The sequence below is a fragment of the Camelus bactrianus genome, chromosome 13 (genome assembly GCF_048773025.1).
Source record: "Camelus bactrianus isolate YW-2024 breed Bactrian camel chromosome 13, ASM4877302v1, whole genome shotgun sequence".
Taxonomy (NCBI): Eukaryota; Metazoa; Chordata; class Mammalia; order Artiodactyla; family Camelidae; genus Camelus; species Camelus bactrianus.
The window spans coordinates 4,583,312-4,589,311 of NC_133551.1; the positions used below are offsets into that span (position 1 = coordinate 4,583,312).

Here is a 6,000-nt window from a genome sequence, read left to right on the forward strand (position 1 = left end):
ACAAATGTAAAATGCCTAGGGTACCACCTGCATAAGAAGAAGGAACTGTACAAATTTACTATCCCTCATTTATGAGCTATATTTCCTTTGGGCGGTTTATAACATCTCAGAGCTAATTTTCTCAGATTTAAAAAAAAAGAAGGAAACATTACCGGATTCTCCATACTGCTGAAGAATCAGATAAACCTATGATAGCATCTGACCCACAGAGTTTACTCAATAAATGCTTGTTGAATGAATGAATAAACAAGAAAAGTGAATGCTGCTCCCTGCCACAGAGCATCATGATGGTACTGCCTGGAAATCCCAAGCCCACGTTTCACCCGACTCTACACTAACCATGGGTGACCTGGGCAGGCCTGTGTGCTCCTCTTAACCCCAGTTTAATCATGAATAGAAATGAGGGCAATAACACAAACCTCAAAGGGTTAGTGAGTCATTACTGAATTGTATCCAAACTTTGCAAGATGGAACCTTTAAAGAAACTTGGGCAAAAAGTCCGTAGGCCCTCTCCATATTATCTCTTACAACTACATGGGAATATGCAATATATCTCAAAATAAAATGTCTAATTTATTAAAGAGGCTATTGAGGATAAATGAGCTCACTGTGTCAAATAAGGAACACACAGTACAAATAGGTCAATGCCCAGCCCATGAGATACACTCAGTAAACATTCCCACTGAGCCCACTGGTCCCTCCAACTTCAGAGCACGATGATGTGTCCTCATGGCCAGAGGCCCCTGCATCTGAAACTAACAAAGCTAATGGTCCCCACTTTTAAGAGCCCCTGCCAACACCGTAGGTCTAATTTTGTACTTGTATTTTTTTCTTTTTATTAAATAGAAAAACGTAATTGCATAGCCTTCAGGTCACCAAAACCTGACTACAGAGATCATGATGTCAGCCGTTCTTCATGAAACAATAAAATGAAAAGCCATTTCCACAAGATCTCTGTGTATATCAACTAGGGAACTTCATCCTGGACTGAGAGGAAGAGGACTGGGTAGGAGGGGGCAATCTGCGGCACACAGACCCATGGGCCACCTGTCCCACGATGGACTTTAGACCCAACACTCACCCTCAAGGAACTTCAAAATAGACACAGACAGAGTGCTGTGGACAAGATTTTTTTTTTTTTTAAAGAAATCCCTGATTCTCTCGCAGGTTTTGTTTCTACCGAGAAACAAATGTCTTATGTATATAATGTTTCACAAAAGACTTAAATTATTATCACCCCAACTTGACGCATTAAGAAACTGAGGGAGAGAGGTTTATCAAATTGTGCAAGATTAAAGACAGGCAAAAAAAAAAAAAGATTAGAGAGAGGCCACGTCGGACACTGTATTTAAACCCAAGCCCCTGTTCCAGTGTTCACACTAGAAAGTGGGATGAACTGCCCCTTTCCTGCCCTCTCCCTGCAGTAAATGTCTGAAGAGTCTTTTCTGTGCCACCTGGAATCACAATCACTTCAATTTTCCACAAAGAGCTATGTCACTCCTTGGAGGATGTGTCAAAATGTATATGTTGAATGGGAGGAGAGATTTGTATTTTCTGTTTCTCAAAGGAAACATGGCTTAAAAGAAAGTGAAAAGCACTTTTCTAGTCTAAGTCTTCATTGTGCAGAGAAGGAAACGGAGGCTCAGAAGAGATGAGGAAAGGGCCTTATTAACAAATATTGCCTCAGCGCAGCACCAAGCCAGCCTTGGGCACTTCTGGGGGAGGATCTGGAAGGCCCAGGAGAATGAGTCTTAGAAAAAGGAAAGAGAAGAAGCATACAAGGCCCCGTCTCTACACCACCATACCATGAAGTTCCACCAAAATACCCAGTATGTGTGCAGCCAAAATTAAGGTGGGCTAAACCGGTTATAGAATCCTGGAAGTCTCAACCTTAGTGGAAATTCCAACATTTACTATGTTTTTTTTCCCAGTTCAAGCATCAGCTCAGTGGGTGCTCTGTACCAGGCACTAAACGAGGCCTGGATTTCTCCCAAATACACAACTCTTATATCACGTGTGCAAACCACACACAGGCCCACCAGAAGGAAAATGCCCACAGATAAGGTGGAATTACTGAAACTGAAAGCAGCCAACCAGCATATATTACTAGGAAAAACGGTGCTGCTAGAAATAGACTCATGGACATAGAAAGCAAACTGTGGTTAGCAGGCAGGAAAAGGGGGATTAACAGATACACATTAATAAATATAAAATAAATGACAAGGACCTACTATATAGCACAGGGAACTATATTCAATTTCTTGTAATGAGTTGTACTAAAAACAATCTAAAACATATGTAGATACATATGCATATGTTTATAACTGAATCTCTGCTGTACATCTGAAACTGACATTCTAAATTGAGTACACTTCAATAAAAAATAATTTTAAAAAATAAGTAAAAATAAAAGCAACGCCATTTAGAAAAAATAAAAGAATACTCTGATCCCCTTAGCTGTAGGTGCTGGAGAATTCTGGTTACAAACACCAAGTCCACTGGATCACTCCAGCACTTGCTGTCACTCTTTCTGACCATCAGAGAGTCACTTGGCTTCAGTGAGTTTATTTTCTCTTCTGTGAAAGGCTTCAGTTGCAAATAACGATGTATAGAATCTCATCATTCACAAACCCAACAATTAATAAGGACTTCCCATGGGCCAGGCTCTGTAAATATGAAAATAAGGTTCGAGATATATTCATGGGTAGAAGAAATTTATGCCATAAAGACATTAATTCTTCTTGCTTTGATAGACAGTTTCAATACAATTCTGTTTAGATTTCCTACCAGATTTTTTATGGGTAACAAGATAATTTATGGTCAGGAACAGCCAAGAAACTTCTTTAGAACCAGCACTGGGAAGGGGTGGATAGGTCATTCATTTCCACTGGTCTTTCTGAAGTGATGAAAACGTTCTGGAATATTAATGGTTGCACCACTGTGAATATGCTAAAGCTGCTGAATTGTAGCATTTATGTGGGTGGACTTCATGGTGTGTGAACAATATCACAATAAAGATGTTAAATGAAAAAATATTTCTTGACAATTATTTTTCCCTCTATACAACTAGTCTGCCCCACAATTTAAGAAGAACAAATAAACCAAAACAAACCAAATTTTGCCAGGAGCTCTTTAGGACTGCAATGTCCCTGAGTCTCCAAAGCCTCTGGTGGTGCTGTTCCTGTTAACACACCCTAGCTGGATTGGGCTATTTAGGGACTGTAACTATTTTTTTAACATCGACGGTCACACGTTTCACCCTGGGAGAGGGAAGGATGGAGGATGTCACAGCCTCATGCCTTCAGCTCATTTTTAACTGAACCAAGCCTTGCTTTCAACACTGTAATCCCTCTCACTATAAAAACAGTGACAACATCAAGCACCGCCATCATAACACGTGAAAGTGTTCAAGGTACTTACCTGGGGCAGAAACACTGAGGGAGGAGACGGAAGCTCGCTCAGCACTGACGCTCCCCTTTCCCGACTCCACCAGGAGAATCTGGGGTTTACAGCCGGAGGCACTCAGCCGGGGGAGCAGCGCAGACGCCACTGATCTGGTCCCCAGGGAGAGGGAAAGGGAGAGGAGGGCAGCCCCGGGGTCGTGGGGCAGGGAAATCCGTGGGGGGAGGCGGGCTGTAGCCCCTCTCGGAGGCCAGCCCCAGCCCCAGCCGCCCACCCCCTTCCGGGTCCGCAGACCTCGCCTGCCCGGGACACAGCCCGCCCAGAGGCGGGGACGGGCCGGCGGCCGAGGAGAGGCAGCCCGGGAGGAGAGTGCTCGCGGGTGGGAGAGGGGAAAGGGACGCCAGCCGCGGACTGAGGGGAGCCCGGCTGGGGCGAGAGGCAGCAGGTGCACACCTGGCCCTGGACAGCTGTGGCCGGGGCGCCGGGGCAGGAGCATAAGTCCTACCAGGCGAAAGAGCTGAGCAGCTTTGGGGCCGATCCCCGGCTCGGAGCTGGAGCTTCCAACCCTAGATCCAGCTGGCAATGACTGCGCATGCGCAGGAGGGCCAGCGATCCTCTCCGAGTTCTGCGAGAGAAGGTGGGGAAGCGAGGGACGGAGAAGATGGGAAGAGGACGGGAGAAGGGGAAAAGTGGAGGGAGAGACATGACCAGGAGAAGCAGAGAGAAGGCAGGGAAATGGATGGTGGAGGAGAGTAGCAGAGATGGAAATAGTTTTAACTCTGGGGGCATCCTGAAGGAGGCAGCAGTCCTGCCTCTGCACACTTCTCTAACCCTTTAAGGCCCGCAGCTCATATTTTACCTCCCTGGTCCAGCCCTCCACCCAAGGCCTCTGCAGAATCCCCTATGGGGATCACACCCGTTGCCCCCAAGTGGAGCTGGGTTTCCTTTTCCTCTGGGAACCAAGCACCCGCAGGTGTTGTTGCTCAGAACTACCTTGGAAAGAGTACATTTTCCCCTTTTACACTCTGGGACACAGGCAGGCAAGATCTCTGCCTTACCTCCACTGTCCCAGGTGTTGTGCTGGCAGGGAGCGGGAGGTACGAGGTCAGATCCCAGAAGGAGCATACTGCCTGAGTGTTGGTGCATAGTCCCCATCCTTCCTGGGTAAACCACACCCCACCCTCGGGGAACCATCAAGGGCACACAGTATGTCCCTGGGTGTGGGATAGCTGCCCTCATTTCCAGTGCCCAGCTTGCTAGGAAGATAGGAGTGTTACTGAGTCCAAATTCATTCTCCTTATTGCAGGACAGGCCAGTAAGTTGGGAGACCAGGTGTTGGGGCATGGAGTAGCAACATTCTGTAGACCTAGATGGCAAACTAATATCCTGGAAAACCATCTCCCCAAGTCAGAATTCAGGCTTCTTTCCTACGAGCTTGGTTTTTGCAATCTTCTTGATGTAGGAATTCTTTGTTGTTAGAATCCTTTGTTCATGCAGCTATCTGCTTGGGTCAGATACCTGTAAACCTCCAACAAAACAAACGTTATTTTCTATTATGTAACTTGTTATCTTTATATGAATGGAAAAGTGTTAAATATCCTTAAAGGTCAGAGCCTTCAAAATAGGATCTCCTGTATATTTTAGGCTCTAGGCAACATTGTTTTACAAGCAAGATGAAGCCTAGGAGACAGAGCACAGGGTTACAGTCAAAGGAACAGATCTAATATGGAGTCAGATTTGTTCTTTTCTATTACCAGGTCAGAAGACACTTGAGGATTTAAATCCCTTTAAGTTAAAAATAAGTAATACTTTAAAGGAATTTACATACATAGGTCGGAATGTGCATAGCATATCTGGAAAACACACAAAGGATTGTAAACAGTGGCATCTCCAGGGAGGGCTGAAAGAAGAGAGGATGAGGGAAAACTCCTTTCACTTGTGTATTTTTGTGCTCTGTTTGAATTTTTTTAACCACATGCATGTATTTTTTTTTCAGTTAAAAAAATATGTAATGGAGCAAATAGTAGCAAGCTCAGCAAATACAGCAACCATGGAATCACTGAGTCATCACTTTTGATTTCAGCCAGGAAGCATTTATTGACTCTCTCCTATGTGCCCAGTGCTGTTTTAAGACTTCTTTTTTTTTTTTTTAATAAAATAATAAAGTGCTATTCCTCACCCCTTCCCATGGCTGGTGGAAAACCAACTGAGTTTTTATTGAGTTGTTTTCCAAGAAGTAGAGATCAGTTATAAACATAACACATCTTCAGGGCAAAACAGGCGGAGTGGTTTTCCAGCAGGCCAGATAGCTATGAAGGGTTTTCAACAGAGGCACACAGAGGCTGAGAGAGAAAGCCTCCAGGACCCTACGAAAAGCTGCCCAAACTGCCTTCTCCATGGCACTACTGAAATAGGAAAGAAAAAATCTGACTCCATTTTAGATCTGTTCCTTTGACTTTAACCCTGTGCCCTGTTTCCTAGGCTTAGTCTTGATGGTTCTGCACCTTTTGTAAAACAATGTTGCCTAGAGCCTGAAATATACAGGAGAACCTATTCTCAAGGCTCTGACTTTGAAGGATATTAACAATTTTCTATTCA

General features: G+C 44.6%; 1 long non-coding RNA gene across 1 annotated transcript in view; it reads right to left on the reverse strand.

The window, feature by feature from the left end:
* The window catches only part of LOC141579671 (uncharacterized), a 29,167-nt gene extending 25,517 nt beyond the window's left edge, over positions 1-3,650 (reverse strand). The window contains exon 1 of the long non-coding RNA XR_012511533.1: positions 3,421-3,650. This is a non-coding gene — a long non-coding RNA (uncharacterized LOC141579671). The remainder of the gene's footprint in view (positions 1-3,420) is intronic.
* Between the last annotated feature and the right edge of the window lie 2,350 nt (positions 3,651-6,000).